At 42.4% G+C, this 15,905-nt stretch overlaps 1 protein-coding gene and 1 pseudogene across 1 annotated transcript in view; one reads left to right on the forward strand and one right to left on the reverse strand.

Annotated features, from left to right (window-relative positions):
- NCR3LG1 (natural killer cell cytotoxicity receptor 3 ligand 1) overlaps positions 1–15,905 on the forward strand; it is a 45,127-nt gene that overhangs the window by 3,127 nt on the left and 26,095 nt on the right. The gene's annotated exons all lie outside the window — the stretch shown is intronic.
- Positions 2,827–5,061, reverse strand: LOC140512032 (uncharacterized; annotated as a pseudogene).

Consider the following 15,905-nt stretch of genomic DNA (forward strand, 5'->3'; position numbering starts at 1 on the left):
TAAGTTACTGAATTACTAGAGAAGTAGCTTATTTGCGATTATTTATTCGATGATTTTTTTGTCAATTTGTATGAATGCCTGCCATTCTGCTTCATGTTAATTTTGTAGTCATTTTGAAGTTTTTTTGTTAAATATGATTTTTAAAACTATTTAAGCATACTTAATATAATAGGGAAGAACATAGCAGATCTGTTGAGACTCCTTTCTTTGGCTTGAATTTTTCCTAGATGAATTATATTTTTGTTTCCTGTCTGCATTTTCTCCTCCCTTAGTATGATTGAATTTTATTTTTGTTGACCTTTGCATTATTTGAGAGGTGGCCTTGGGCAAAGAAAGAAGCCCCCCTGAAGAAATCATATTACTCTCTCCAAGCCAAATCAGCAGGCAGGATGCTTTCCTCTGAGGTGGTCTTTTGGATGTGTGCACCTTGCTATAGGGAAGGCTATTTATTCATCCTGTAGAAAAATTTCTAAGTTTATACACAGGACTGGACTTCATGGGGAAAACTAATGGGTGAAGGTGAGAACCCTGGGGAACGAACACCTGCTTGCAGCACAGTGTAGTAAGACCCTGATGAGTAGATGTCATTTGTCCAATTCCTTGATAGTTTTTACTCCTTTAAAATAATAATGGTTATGAAAATAAACCAGAGCCCATCTCCCACCCTTAGTATATGATAGCCAATATTTTCCACCTCTTTAATTGGTGATGAGGGACTACAAGTCTTTTTAAAATATAAAGCCACATCCATATATTGGTGAGGTAAGCCTAACTCACTCTTTTTTTGTTGAAGTCATTGTTGCTATTTTGAAGACTTGTTGAGCCTTTTTCCTAATTCATTGCTTCCACTCCACAGGCAATATAATAAAGTTCTTCCCCTCTGTAGCTCCTTTCTATTTTTCCACACTCAATTTGCTTGACTTTCCCTGGTTTTTAGAGTGTGTTTGCAGCACATTCTACCAGTCTCTAGGAAAGACAAAAGCAGGATGTAATTCCTTCTTGATTTTAGTTGCTACCTCCAGCTGCCCTGAACTGTCACTACCAACTGCCTCAAAACAATAGCTTTGGACTTCTCATGGAGTATGTCTATGGTCTGACAATGCTAAGGCTGATTTTTTCTTCCTGGAAGTCCATTTTAACAGTGATTCTAACTAAGACTTAGAAAACTTGTTAAAATAGGCCTCTGTTCCAAGGGATATGTGTACAAGATGAAAATACATGTTAAACCTTTTACCTTGAGGATGTGATTTGTTTCATTTTTGTATGATAACCTAGTTTACCCTTACATGAAATAAGCTGAATGTTTTCCATTTCTGGCATCCTTCCCTTCCATTACTTCATATGACTCTTCTTCTCCTGTCACTTTTTGTATCTGAGTTTGGTGTTGAAAAGGCTTCTCCAACTGAATTTACCTTCATACTCCTTGGGCATATCCTTGTCAGAATGGGGGAAGGAGTGCCATCAAGAACTGTGACTTTTGTTCTTTAGACATTTCCTTCTTTAAAGCTGTCTGGCCCCTTTCACATACATTGAATTTGGAAGCCATTAGAACTTGTAGAAGTGGCCATAAGTGCTGAGTCAGTAGCATCAGTTTCATCTATGGCCAAACATCAAGATAAAAACCATTTTGGGAAGGGGGTTTGTGTCTGGTTATCACAGTAAGTGTGGGGGGAATAAGTTTACTTACTGTTTTCAATGTAGTTTCATATGCTTTTTGTTTTAAAAGATTGTTATTGTGGTTCCTTTTTATCAGTGAAACCAATGCTGCTTAATACCCCTTTAGTATAATTGTCTTGTGTTCTTTAAAACTGTTGTGACAGTCCTCCAGTTTTATTTCACATCTAGGAGCTTGATTAAATATCCTTTAGTTTTTTTTTCTATCATTAATTTTGAAGGGATTCTCAAGATGGTGCATCTTAGGTGTTGCTTTAAAATGCAGCCCTCTGTAACAATGTTTTAAGCTATACATTCTCAGCTATAATTGACCTTTAAAATGGACTGATATGATCTGTGCACCACTGAGTTTAGATTAGTTTGGACCACTTAAAAGTGAAGAATTGCTTTGTAATCTAGGTACCTAAGTCAAGAAGATATAGATTCAAGAGTTAGTTTTTCAACTTGTGTATGGATTTCTTTTCTTTTTTGTATATATGTTGTAAAAAAAATCACATTCTCCAGTGCAATATTTGTTAGAAAGAGTTCTCCCAGTCATCTTTTGTATAGATTTTTTGAAAATTTGATTAAACAGAAAATCAGATAAAATGTGATGTTTGATAACTTTCTGTGGAACTCACATTTGATAATGACAACCATGTTCTTTGTTGTACCCCTACATTTTAGTTAGGAGTTTGAAGAGGTCTGTCGTCTAATCTCAGGATTCCTTTTTACAATATTCTTGACAGGCTGATATCCTGACTCTTCTGGAACCCTTTCAGGGATGGGAAACTCAGGACCTCACAAATGCATTTCAGTGTTGGATAGGGAAGGGCATAAGGAAATGATTTTTCATGTTAAGCTGAAATCTGCTTTTTCTAACTTCCATCCTTGCTCAGCCCTTTGGAAAAGTGCAAAGGACTGTATTTCCTCTGCTGCAGGACCACCCTTAGAACAGCACTCTCCTGAGGGTTGGAAGGGAATTCAAGGCTCATGTAGTCCAAGCCATAACTGAGCAGCAACTCTCTTTACAATATTCCCAATAGGGGGGTCTTCAGCTTCTTCTGAAAGACCTGCACTGACTGCTCAACAAGGAAGTTCATTTGCTTTTTGGAAGAAAGTTTTGTTAGAATTTCTCCCCCTTCCCCCTCACATTGAGTTGTCCCATCACTCCTTGGCCTTTTTTCATCCATGGATGACCCTCATGCCTTCAAGTCATATTCTAATAAGATGATTTTTTTTCATACTTTGGCATTCATTATTTAAGATCAAGAACAGGTTATGAAGGGGTTGGCACCCTCAGGGAGAGAAGAAGGGAGGAGACAGAGAGAGGAGAGCCTCTCATCTGTGTCTGCTCTAGATGGGATTGACTCTGATTTCTGAGCCTTGGTGCAGAACATACAACGAAGCACAAGATAAGATGGGGTTTCAGGGTGTAAAGATTTAGGAAAACATCGGGGGTGGCCAGAGTTACACATTCAACCAGAGGTAAGAGCTGGGATTCTCCTTGGATCAGCAGTACTGCTTCCTTTTAGGAACTGAAGCACAGTGATAAGTTTCATCCCACTTATTTCAGCTCTTATAAAACATTCTTGTAAAGTCTTTGTGCTAAAGTAGTCTTTCATTGCCTTTCTAACTTCTTGTACATTGCTTCCAGTTTCTTTGAATATGCATCCAACTTGTAAGCTGCCTGCTCAAGAGCTGCTCCTTACTCCTCAACTAAAGTGATCTGATCCAGATAAGGCTGAAGGGCTGCAGATTTCTGGTTTAAATCCTTTAGGTTTCTACTTATGTTTGCTGCAATATCTTTCATTTCTAGATACTTCAAGCTAGTCAGTTTGTTCGTATTTTCCAGAAGTTCGTAGTAATCAGTGGTGCCTGTCAGCTCGCCCATCACGTGACCATTTTGGAGAACAAGTCCTGGCACAGCCCCAACACGTCGCCTCAGAGTGCTCCCTGGCCTTCTCGACTGTCTCCGCCACGGCATCGTCTAGGCCGGGGAAGAGAGGAAAGAGAAAGAATGGAGGGAAGGATGGGGATGGAGAGAGGGGGAGAGAAGGGAGGAGAGAAAAGGGGAAGGACGAAGAGTGGGAGAAGGAGATAAGGGGAGGGGGCGAGGAGGGGGCCAATAAGATGATTTTTTAATGGCACTTACCTACTCAGTAACTTCCTTACAGAACAGCTGACATAGGGAGAGTTCAGGACTTGGTCTATTTCTGAAGATAATTAGGGAGAAAGGTAAAGAACCCGCATGTTCTAAAATATTTATAGCAGCTCTCTTTGTGATGGCAAGGAACTGGGAATCGAAGGGATGCCCGTCATTTGGGGAATGGGGGAAGAAGTTGTGGTGTATGATTATGATGGAATACAACCTGCTATAAGGAATGATGAGCTCAAGGACTTGCATAAAATAATGAAGAGTAACTTGAGCAGAACCAAGAGAATATTGTATACAGTAACAGCAAAAGTGTTTTAAGAACAAATTTGACGATTATAAATACCCAAATTAACCATTAAGAGCATATGAAGATGCCATCTGCATCCATTGAAAGACTTGATAAATACACGTATAGAATAATTTTACATATGTTTGTGTGTGCATATACATAATATATATATGCATCTATGTGTATATATGTGTACAGACATATACACACATATTTGTTTCTAACGGTAGTCATATCTAGGGGGAGGGAAGGAAGAACAAAAAGAAATTTACATGACAATTCTGTATATTTAAAATGAATCGTAGTTGTGCATAGTAGATTTGCAGTTTCATGGGCAATTATCTTTTTTATTGTACTATGTTACGAAACTACTTGTTTTATTTCATAAATTAAAAATAAAAGAAAAAAGCAAACTTGGTTGAATGAATGAATTCGTCTTCTCCAGGAGGTGGCTCAGAGACAGAAGCCCCTTATTCATTTCTATATTTGGTATGTTGAGATCATAGATTCATCTTCCACTCCCCGCCCATTCATGCGGTGGGTCTGCCCCTCCTGGTAGGTTTCCACCTCTTGGAGGGTGCCCCTCTAAGCCCAAACTTGCGCAGCCACCATTCTATGGACCTGTTTCTTGACGCTCTGAAGGGCTCAGCAGACCGTCATGGTCACGGTCGTTGCTTATCACTTCGCGGCAGCCTGAGATGTTCTTGGTCTTGGTAGTACTGCTCTTGGGGTTGGACCAGGTCCAGTTTGCGCCAGGTAGGGAAGGAGATGAGTTCGGCATACCGGGAGAGGCTTCACGTTTCCAAGTCTGGCCGGACTGGCTCAGGGAGTGTGAGTGGTAGCATGCCACCGCAGCCCGCCTCGTGGTGTTCTTTGTTTGGGCCCGCAGCCTTGGGGGTGGGGATGATGGTGTGGTGGGGGTTTCTCCAGATCTGTCCAGATGGGATGGGCAGCCTGCCATCCTCCTTGCTGAATGAGATAAATTGCTTCAACTCAGGTCCCTCTCTTTCAATATCTTGAATGCACCGACTGTTAAGAATTTCAGGAGACCTTAAGAATCACTTCCCCCAGTGTCCCTTCCCTTCCCCTTTTCGTTTTTATAGTGAAGGAAAGAGGTCATAAGGGGAAACAGGTGAAAAAAGAGAGCAAATACCAGAAATGTAATTGGAATGTAGACTTGTCCCTCCCTTCCCCCAACTCTGTCTCCCCCCCTCCCGCCCCCCACCTAGAAACCAGAGCTAGAAGTACGTACAGTGACGAGTAGTTCTGTCCCGTCGGGCCAGTCTGAAGAGAATCCTGAGCGTTCATACCTGTAAAATGAAGGATTTAGACTCGATAAGTTCGAAATCTGTGACCTTGGTTCCTTCATTTCCAGCAGTAAAATGAATGAAGTCCAGAAAGGTTTCATTGTACTTAGTAAATGACAGAGGGAGGACGGGAACCAGCTTGTAATGGCTCTCCTTCAGCTACAGCAGACAGAAACTGAGCTCTGGGGCTGTGTTCGGTGGGGAAGTCAAGAGACCTGGAATTGGGCCCTTATCCCAAGGCAGTTTCCAAGGTAGGAAGGCGAGTCGGACGGGCAGTAGAATGATAACCTGAGGTTTGGAAGGGAATTCAAAGTTCACGCAGCAACCCTCTTTGAGATATTTCTAAATATCTCCCAACCTCTTACCGAAAGACCCCCACTGACTGTTCAGCAAGGCACTTCTTTCGACTTTGGGACCATAACTTTTTTTTAAATTACTTGCTGTTGTGATATCTCTAAAGTCCCACTCGTTTCCTTTTAAAAAAAAAGGCAACTAAGACGCTCGAGCCTCTAGTTCCCTGATCTGTAGCCAAAGTGACAGACTGTAGTCCCATGGAAATTAGTGCTGGAAGAGTAAGGGAGAGATGAGGCTACGCGAACAGAGTGGGAGGGGGAAGGGAGCAGGGGAAGAGAACAAGCCCGGTTGGAGGAGGGGGCGGATTTTCCCTCCAGGGCTTTAGATGCAGCTCCAGTCGGGGTCCGGGAGAGGATTGGAAATGTGCAGAATCGTCCCCCTCTATCCGCTTTCCTCTTCCATTTTTCCCTTCTCCAGCCCTTCACCTGTGAGGCATCTACGGGACGGGGCGGCTAGGGTTGAGGAGTTAGAATTCAGTACAGACAAGCTGTCAGAGGGCAGCCAGAGTCGGTTGCTGAATGGGTCGGTGCGTTCCTCCTGCCCTCTCTCCTCCCTAGTCTGGGTCTCACACACATAGGCTCTGAGAGACCAGAAGGATGGAGAGAACTAAGGGATCGTCCAGTTCTGCCTCTTCATTTCGCACTGGAGGAAACCGAAATGGAGGCCCAGAGAAGGACAAGATAGTTAAAATAATTCTCACTGGCAGCGGAACCAGGAATGAAATCTGGTTCATTGTCTTCCTTTCGCACAGCGGAGGCCTGGGCGTGAGCCAGAACAGGGTAGTCAGGGTGTGCCTATCCGAACTCTGGAGTGAGTCACGGCTGATGCGCAGGTAGCTGTCACTGGGTAGTAAGCTTTCCCCTCCTCCCCTCTAACGCCTCCATCTCTCTCCACGCCCATAACCTCCCCTTTTTTTGCTATACGTTTCTGCCCCCAACCAGGTAACTCACAAAACAGTGCTGGGAAGGCTTCATTAATTTGATTCTAACAGATATTTCCCCCGTGAATGTTCACAAGTTTACAAACCTCAAATCTCTCATCCTTCTCATTTCAAGGAGATATAAACCTTCCTCAAACCTCTCTTTCCATACTTAGATTGGAACACTTCGCCCAGTCCCCCACCTTCTGCATTTTCTCATTCTAATGTAATGCCTTACATTAGAAGTACTGAATTTGGAGTCAGAAGATGCAGGCTCAAAAATCCTATTGGAGTCTTGTGACCTCTGATTAAGAGGTCATGCTCCCAGAGACGCATCTGAAAAATTAAGGGATCAGATTAAATGAACTTGAAAGCCCTTCCCAGCTTTAAGTCAATGATCTGATGCCTTCTCATTTTCTAGAGTTGCAAGTATATGTGTGTGTGTGTTTGTGTGTATGTGTGTGTGTGTACCTGCATGCCTGTGTGGTGGTGGGAAGTCTACCTGTCAGATCCTGGGTCAAAAATAGCTTGGAAGTGTGTGGTGGCCCAGGTTTTGGTGAGGATAAGAGCAAGACTCACTTGTGTCTCAGGGCAGACAGGAGGAGGATGAGAGGGGTGGCCAGAATGGAGGCAGCCTAGCTTAGAAATAGCTGGGAAGTGCCAGTACTCAGCCCAGATCCTTGATGTTCCAATCTGCTGGCCTTCAGGTCACTCTTCCTTCTTTCTCTAGAAGAGTACATGGCCTGAAGTTTTTCTTTCCAGCCCAATTCTTGCCCTCATCCTTGGGGACTGCAGTATGGATGACCATGTCTCCTCAAACACCTATAGGGAGACGGATGAGAGATAGCTGGGTAGAGAGGGATAGATGATAGAAATGGGTAGAGAGATAACTGGATAGAGTTAGATGAAGAGATAGGTGATAGATTGGTAGATTATGAAGTGCTTCCTATGTGTCCTGCACTGGGCTAAGTGCGGGAGGCACAAAGATGAGAAAAGGAGGGCCCTGCTGTGGAGGAGCTAGCATTCTAATGAGGAAGACAAAACTCAAAGGGGACTTGGAAAGGAGGGGAGGAAAGAAAAGTGTCCCTGAGGGGGATGGAGCAGGCCAGAGGATGAGCCAGAAATGGAGAGGGAGCGAGGCAAGCCTTATGTGCCTGTATTAACTGAGTTCATCAAACTCCTCCCTCCCATGACTTTCAACTTCAGTCTATCTTATCCATTGGCAGGGATGGTCACACCTTAGATCTCTCTCACATTCAGAAACGAGCCACCTCTCTCCATGATTTCAAAGTCATAAATGACCTTTTCTTATCACAGTCTAATGTTTTCCATCCCTCCCTTAGTGTTCTTCCATCCAAACCTGGTCTTCATCCTCACAGTAACCTCTGGTCCCTCCATCTACCCTGTGCTCCCAGTCTATGCCCCCTGCTCTGGCCTCACATTTGTCTCTTCACAGTCTTGACTCTGGGGTTACTATAAAGTCCAAAAAAATGAAACAATCCTTGCTCTTAAACAATACAACTTATTTTTTTCCCAATACAATCTCACCTGAGCCCTTGCTGCTAAAACTTTTATTCTTGATTTTTGCTCTTTTCTCCTTAGTGACTTCTCTTCCTACCTGAAACCTCCAGTGCCTCCAGATCGTTCTCTCTTCTCTTAGCACATGTCCTTGCATTGTAGTTGCCTTTAAAAACAAGGCTGAAAAGCTGAGAAGTCCCTCTGTTCCCCCATTCTTTGCCTCAAGAACTCCCTCTCTCTGTGTATATATATATACATGTATATACATATACACACATGTATTTATGGATATATATGTATGTATATGTACACATACATGTATGTGTGTGTGTGTGAAGGCAATTGGGGGTAAGTTACTTGACCAGGATCACAAAGCTAGTAAGTGTCTGAGGCCAGGTTTGAACTCAGGTCCTCCTGATTCCAGGACTAGTGCTCTATTCACCAGTGCCACTTAGCTGCTCCAACTCTGTTCATTTTTACCCATTCTCTGCTCTTTCATTTTTGGGGAGCTATGTGGTACAGTGGATAGGTAGTAGGCTGGGAATCAGAAAGGTGTGAGCTCAAATTTGACCTCAGACACTTTTCCTCTACTTAATAGTACTTTATTTTTTTCCAGTTACATATAAATATAGTTTTAAACACTAATTTAAAAAGATTTTGAGTTCCAAATTTTTTCTCCTTCCACTTTCCCCTCCCTGACAAACAATTTGATATGTTATACATGTACAATCATATTAAACATATTTCCACTTTAGTTCTGTTGTGAAGGAAGAATCAGAACAAAAGGGAAAAACTACGAGAAAGAAAAACCAAAAGAAATGAAAATAGTATTCTTCGATCTGCATTCAGACTCCATAGTTCTTTCTGTGGATGTAGATAGCATTTTCCATCATGAGTCTTTTGGAATCGTTTTAGATCATTGTATTACTGAGAAGATCTAAGTCCAACACAGTTGGTCATTGGACAATGTTGCTGTTACTGTGTACAATGTTCTTCAAGTTCTTCTCACTTCATTCAGCATCAGTTTATGTAAGTCTTTCCAGGTTTTTAATAAATCTTCCTGTTCAACATTTTTGATAGCACAATACATTTATATACCACGACTTGTTCAGCCCTTCCCTAATTGATGGGCATCCCCTCAATTTCCAGAGCTGCTATAGGTATTTTTGTACATGTGTGACATCAGACATTTTGTGACCCTGGACAATTCACTTCAGCTTTGTTTGCCTCAGTTTCCCCAACTTTCCAATTGGGATAACAATAGCACCTTCCTCCCAGGGTTAGTGTCAGGATCAAATGAATTTACATTTGTAAAAGCACTTAGCACTATCTATCTATCTAGATATATATATCTGTATCCATAGAAAATCTAATGTGCCACACCCAGAGTCCCCTCCCTACTTCTTCCTTTGCAGAGGTGTAAGAGGACACATGTCCTCCATTCTATCTGTCTTTTGAAGTTTTTCAATCTTTATTTTTGATCGTTTTGTGGTGATTGTTCTTTCTGCTTTCTTTGTTGTAGTCGATATGTCCATGCTGACTTCACCAGTGACTTCCTTTTCTGCAGGCCACAACCATTCATCTTTGGTTACTTATCCTTGTTTTCAGGCACAGTTCATCCTGAGCAACCTAACCTGGTTTCATCTATTAGCATGAAGTGAAAGTATAATCAATAGAGTGCAGTGATATAATTGAATCAAATGTAATTAGAGACACCCTCCACTATGTAGTACAGGACTTCTTCATTTATGCCAAAATGAGTTATACTCAACACTGGGATAAAAGAGTGGCCCTTGGTCCCTTGATCTTTTGTTTCCAACCCAAGACTCATGGTGTCATAGTGATGAATGTGGATTAGGTTCAAGAATGCTCCCTGGACCTCAGTATTCTTCTGGATGTCAAAATCCACCCCAGTCCTTGTTGCCAACTCAGAAGTGTCCCTATTCTTGCGACAAAGGCCTGTTGCCTTGGCTTGCCTAGCTGGGGCTACCATCCAATTCATGGCTGAGTGGTCTTCTCAGTTCTTTGCAGCCTGGCATCCAATCTCATCATCACTCAACTGGCCCCATTTTGTCCAGGATTACCAGTGATTTAACTGCTGAATCAGATGGTCTTTTCTCAGTCAGTCCTCATCTTTGTTGACTTCTCTTGAGCCTTGGACACTGTTGATCACCCTTTTCTTGGATTCTGTGTGCTCTCTGGGTTTTCATGCTTTTTATCATCTTGGGGTTTGTTAGCACCTTAAGGTCAAGGACTTGTCTTTTGCTTTTGCCTTTTTTTTGTTTTGTTTTTTACTCCTTGGATGTATCGTAGGCACTTTTGCATCTACACTTTTTGTCAATAAGTGTTTATTGACTGACTGTTTTCTTCTACTCCCTGTCTGGCTACTCTTTCTTAGTCTTCCTTGCTGTATCCAACCTCCTACTATGTCCCCTAACTCTGGTTAAACTTTGAGAATCTATCCTGGGCCATCTTCTCCCTTTACACTCTCACTTCACAACCTCTTCAGCTGCTTTGGATTCTTCAGCTCTATGTATGCAACTCTCAAATCTATATATTCATGCCTCATTTCCCTATTGATCTCCCATCCTGCATTACCAGTTGCCTTTTGGAAATTTCAAACTGGATATTCCATAGACATCTTCAAATTGGCATGCTCCAGACAGACTTCATTAAATTTCTCCCCTAACTACTCCATCCTCAGACTTCCTTGTGCCTGTGGGCACCACCATCATTGCAATCACCTATGTTCACAACCTATGTTATCCTTGACATCTCACCCTCCCACACTTCACATAAATTAATAGTTGCCAAGTCTTCTAGAGTTTACTTCCATAACATCTTTCAAAACCACCCAGTTCTCTCTACTCACAAGGCCACCACCCTTCTTCAAGCCCTCATTGCTTCTGTGGATGCAGAGTGACCCCATTTTGAGAACTACTCCATTTTGTTCCCATATATATGTACATATAAGCACTATTAGTGCTTACAATAAGTAACCCAAAATAGGACATGTTCAGGCATCTTATTGTATAACCTGAGAGACAATTTCCCATCTTACATATTTGGGGGAAACATGCCATTCTCATGAATGTAACTCAAAGACAGAGTGGGCAGAGGAAGGTCAATTTATTTACATGTCCCCACGTGAGTGCTGTTCACAGAGAACCCAACAGAACAGAGCCCCGTAGAGAAGCAAAACAAGTTTAAATATTGTTTGGGTGCTCAGACCTCCCCTTAGAGTCAGGATTGGTCCAGACTCCTCAGGATTATAATCTTCCTGACACTCCCATTACATAACAATCCTTGGTGTGTTCCCTCCTCCCAAACATGCTTGAGAATAGATCCCATGATTAAAAAATGGAGGGATAATTTTATGAGAGGTGTGTCAGTTAATATGCATGAAGCTTATGAAGCAAGCCCAGCTGAGGGAATCCCTTGGCCTCATCTTCCCCTTTATTTTGGTACTCTCTTGCAAACGCAGGACGTTGAAACTTCTTTTGCTCAGTACAGTACTCTCTTCCTATTCCTAGCTACTAAATATTTCATTCTATGGAGGACAAACACAGTTTATCTCTTTCTTTCTCAAAATATTGTTATGCAAAAATTCCCAATCCTGAAACTCTGTAAACAGGGCTATGGCACCAGACAGGCTCCCAGCGCTAGGAACGGGAACCCTGACCTACCAACCCCACTCCTTATCAACCTTAGAGAAATACTGCTCCTTACCTGAATGGTGGAACTCTGCTCAAACAGGAGAGTCAACTTCTTTAGTGAACTGCAAAAACCTTTGATTGCTTTACAGATTTCCCTTCCGATTACTCTTCTCTGCACACCTCTCACCCGGACCACGGCAATGACCGCCTAATTGGTCACCCTGCCCCCTCTAATGCATGCTTACCCATCTGGCCACTCTAGGGAACCGGGGGTCTCACTGGGTGAGCTTCTGCCCTGGTATGTACTTCTATTTGTGCCCATTATCTTCTCCTCCAGGATGTAGCTTTTGTAAAAGCAGAGGCTATTTGAAGTTTGGTCTTCGCAGCCCCGGGGCCTCGGGATTGTCCTAAAGCGCAGGTCTCACTGAGTCACTCCCGCACTCAGTAAAGTCTTGATGTCAGTATTTGTTGTTTAGTTAGTTGCTGCAGAGATCCTCTCTAAAGCCCCACTCGTTTTCTATTAAAAAACGAAACGGAGACTCCCGGGCTTCCAGTTTCTTGATCTGAAGCCTATGTGAGAGGCAGTGGCCTGTTGGATCCTGTGCGCCTGGCAGAAAGGAGAAGAGATGGGTACAGTGAAGAGGAGAGAGCACCCCGGGTTGGAGGAGGGGGCAGGGTTCCCTGGGCTTTAGATGCAGTCCCAGTCGGGTCCGGAGAGGCTTGGAAGTGTGCAGGACTGTCCCGGTCTACTCCTTTCCTCATTTTCCCCTCCCTGCTTTCCATCCCCGGCTCCTCTCCCGCCTTTCATCTAGGGGGCATCTATGGGGCAGAGAACTGGGTTTGGAGAGTTAGGATTCGATACAGACAAGCTGCCAGAGGGCGGACTGAGCTGTTTGATGAATGCACCTCTTCCTGGCCCCTCTCCTCCCCTAGTCCCTGGTCACACACAAAAGCCCTGAGAGACCTAGGGAATCGCCCAGTCCTGCCTCTTTATTTAGCCTCGGAGGAAACTGAGGCCCAGAGAAGGGACGAGATTGTTAAAATAATTGACACAGGCAGCAGCACAGGGATTGTAATCTGGGTCTTTCTCTTCCTCAGAATCAAGGCCCTAGTAGGAATGAGCCAGGAGAGTATTCTGTGTGTGACTCTCAGGACTCTGAAGGGAGTCATGAGGATGCTGGGTTCCAGTAGTTGTAAGACTCTCCTCTCCCTCCTCCCCCTCCAACCCCTTTGAGCAGCTGCCCCATCCCCCCACTCCTCTACTCGGCCAGGCGTAACTTCCTCTATTTGTTGTACGTTCTACCCCATTTGACTCAGAAGACTGTCAGCGGTGGGGAGGCTTCATTTGTTTATATGATTCTAGCAAACATTTCTGCCATGAATGTTCACAATTGTACAGGCATCGATATTTCCCAAAGCCTTCTCATCTCAGTGAGATCCAAACCTTCCTCAAATCTCTCTCTCCTTACTCCAAATGGAGCACTTGATTTACTTCCACTACTTTCTCCATGGGAAAGCTTTAAACACTGTCTAATGCCTTATAATAGAAGCACTTAATATGGAGTCAGTCAATTTGGAGGGTCAAAGTCCCAGATCAGCTATTTGGGAGCCCTGTGACCTCTGGCTAAAGGGGTGCTTCCTCCCAGAGACATATTTGAAAAAATCAGGAGATCAGATTAGATGAACTCTAAGGCCCTTCCCAGCTCCAAATCAATGATCTGATGCTTCCTCAGTTTCTAGAAGATTTTGTGAGCCAGAGTGGCCCCAGGACATGTCTGGGATCACCATTCTGGTCCACCATAATAAGCAGAAGACAGGATTGGGGATCCAGGACCTTTTCGGTACACCACAAAATAAAGGGCCCATTTCACACCAAATACACATTTACCATCCATCAGTCAGTCTTTATTGAGCCCCTTGGACTGGTCCTTTGGAGGTGGCCTTAAAGTCAGGAAGACCTGAGTTTAGGTCTTTGTAGTGACACATACTGACTGTGACCTTGGACAACTCACCTGACCACTCAGTAGTCTAGACAATTTTTAAGAGTATAAATTGCAGAGAAGATGCAGGGAAAGAAGGAGGGAGCATGGAGCAGAGTAGAGAAGGGTACTGAAGGGCATTCACACCATGAGGGACTGTGGCCTCTGAAAAGGGGCTCTCTGCTGTATGGAATGCTCTTCTGCAGAGAAGGTCCCCCTTACATGCAGGAGCAGGTAAAGGTACTGTGTCAACACTTAGGATGGGGGTAAAGTCAATACTTTGTCAGGACTTTAAAAAGAGGAAATTCAAGGTACCACTGGACTTGGATCCAAAAGACATGGGTTTTAGTCCTGGCTCTATGAATTAGAAACTGTTTGACTTTAATTTAATAAATGCTTATTGACTTAATGATCTTCTGGTAAGCTATTCCAAGTCAAATCATGCCAATAAACGTTTATTAAGTAGCTAGATGATGAAGTGGATAGAGTACTAGGGAAGAATTTATAATGAAACAGAAAGTAGCATTATGCAATATAAAATGGAAATTTTGAGTATATTAAAAGTTTTTGTACAGACAAATCCAATGTAGGCAAGATCTGAAAGAAAGCAGGAAACCGGAGAAAATGTTTAAGGCAAGTTTCTCTAAAAAAGGTCTCATTTCTCAAAGATATAGAAACTGAGTCAGATTCACAGGAATTCAAGCTATTCCCCAGTTGATAAAATGTTCAAAGGATATGAACAAGCAGTTTTCAGATAAAGAGATCAAAACTATATATATCCATATGAAAAATTACTATTGATTTGAGAAATGTAAATTGAAACAATACTGAGATACTACTTCATACTTTATCATATCAACTATTATAACAGAAAATAAAAACAGCAAATGTTAGAGAGATGTGGAAAAATTGGGACACTAATTCAGTGTTGGTGAAGTAATGAACTGATCCAACCATTTTGGAGAGCAATTTGGAATTATGCTCACAGGACTTTAAAATTGTGCATATCCTTTGGCCCAAAATGCTGCTAGAAGATCTGTATTCTAAAGAGATTAACAAAAAAAGAAAGGGGCCTATGTATATAAAATTAAGTGGCAAAGAATTGGAAACTGAAGGGATGTCTATCAATTGGGCAATGATTGAACAAGTTGTGGTATTTGATTGTGATGGAATACTACTCTGTTATAAGAAATGATGAGCAGGATGATTTCAGAAAAATCTGGGAAGACATATACGAATGGATGCAAAATGAAGTGAGCAGAGTCAGGACATTGTTGTACACAGTAACAGCAATATTGTACAATGATCAGCTGTGAATGATGTAGAACTTCTCAGGAATGCAATTATGCAAGACAATTCCAAAGGACTTATGATGAAAAATGTTATCCACCTCCAGAGAAAGAACTTATGGATTCTGAATGTAGATTCACGAATACAGACATCATTTCTCAGGTATATTGATTCAATTTCAGACCATTGCAATGCAGTGAACGCTTCAATAAAACAAGTCACACAAAATGTTGGTTTCCCAGTACATAGAAAAGGTTGCATTGTACTGTAGTCTATTAGGCATGCAGTAGGATTTTTTTCTAAAAAAAAAAAAAACCTCATGTACTACCTCAATTAAAAATATCATTGCTAAAACATGGTAACCATCATCGGAGCCTTCAGTGTTTGACCATCTTTTTGTTGGTAGAGGGCTTTACTTTGATATTCGTGGCTCCTGACAGACAAAGGGAGCGGTTGCTGATGGTTGGAGTGGGTATGGTAATGTCTTAAAATAAGGCAACAGTGAAGTTTGCCTCATCATTTGACTCTTTCATTCTCTAGAACACTTTGAGATCATTGTAGGGTTATTAACTGGCCTAATTTCAATATTGTGCCTCTGGAAATAGGGAAACTGGAGGTAGGAAGGGCTGGTGAGTGGAGCACAAATAGCATTTATTAAGCTCAATGTTTAATATGGCCACCAGTCTTGGTGCCCCCCCCCCCCAAGTGCAGTAGCAGCATCAAAAATCACTGATCGCAGAACACCATAACAGATATAATAATAATGAAAAAGTTTGAAGTAT

Source organism: Notamacropus eugenii, chromosome 6 (assembly GCF_028372415.1).
Source record: "Notamacropus eugenii isolate mMacEug1 chromosome 6, mMacEug1.pri_v2, whole genome shotgun sequence".
NCBI classification, from domain to species: domain Eukaryota; kingdom Metazoa; phylum Chordata; class Mammalia; order Diprotodontia; family Macropodidae; genus Notamacropus; species Notamacropus eugenii.